This window comes from Elephantulus edwardii, unplaced genomic scaffold, assembly GCF_000299155.1.
Source record: "Elephantulus edwardii isolate Elephantulus edwardi_28Jun2011 unplaced genomic scaffold, EleEdw1.0 scaffold00167, whole genome shotgun sequence".
Lineage (NCBI taxonomy): Eukaryota > Metazoa > Chordata > Mammalia > Macroscelidea > Macroscelididae > Elephantulus > Elephantulus edwardii.
Window position 1 is genome coordinate 7,279,526 of NW_006399917.1, and position 1,229 is coordinate 7,280,754.

Sequence of the window (1,229 nt, forward strand, 5' to 3'; positions counted from 1 at the left end):
GCTTCAGGTCCTCTTCAGTTTCAGCAAGCAGGGTTGTGTCATCTGCATAATGCAGATTGTTGCTAGATCTTCCACCAACCTTCAATATTAAGAAAACAAAAATTCTCATCACTGGGCCAATTGAAATCAACATGATAGATGGAGAAGAGAGGGTGTTAACTCATGGTACAAGTAGTCAGGAAATCAAAAGAGAAATTAAATTATGAAAATGTGTTGTCAGGGACCTCTCCAGAATATTTAAGAGCAAGAATTTCAGTCTAGAGACTAAGGTGCATCTGAAGCAGAGTATGCTGTTCCAAATTACTTTCTTTGCATCAGAGAACTGGAGAGTGACCAAAGATGACAGAAGAATTAATGCATTTGAGATGTGGTGCTGTAGAAGGATATTGAACATGAGCTGCTAAGAGAACTAACATATCTGTCCTGGAAAGGGTGATATTAACCTGGTCCTTGGGGACAAGGATTTTGAAGCTTAGCTCACAGACTTTGAGAATGTTACCAGGAAGTATCAGTCTTTGGAGAAAGATATCATGCTTGGAAGGGTAGATGGACATTTTGGGAGAGAAAGACCCTTAATGAGATGGACTGACAAAATAACTTAGGTAATGATAGTTGTGTCAGAGACAGGACAGAGCAGGGTTCACAGCTATTGTGGAGAGGGTCATCATGAGTTATAGTTGACTTGATTGCACATAACAACACAATAGCATTATATTTTCACTATTAGAGTTTGTATAGCACTGAAGTATTTCACTCATAAAATTTGAATGATTAATTGGAATCAATAGTTATTCTAGTATGTTAAGTTTACTGTGTTCGATACCTCAAGACTATTCATAAGATGATTTTTATGTTTGAACGGGATATGCTCAAGGTTGTACTTTGAATTTTATAGACGTGTTATAATTTTCTTCAGTCTTGCAAAAAGAGAAAGGACCATGTGGAGACACCTTTACCAACTTCACAAAGGTAAAGTGTCCCAGGCAACAATATCAACACAAAACCAATTTCTTTGAGGCCAGACATGTCACTCATGCACCCATAAATAATTTTTTCTAATTCATTGTAATGAAAGTTTACAGAGACTTTTGATATCTATTCATTCATTGTTGCACTTTTCTCCCTGCCCAACCCTCCCCCAGTTCACTCTTCTCTTTGAAAAGTAAAAGAAAAATTCTTTCCTTGTCATACAATCCTTCCCCCCAAGTTCACTCCATTATGCAGCCTTC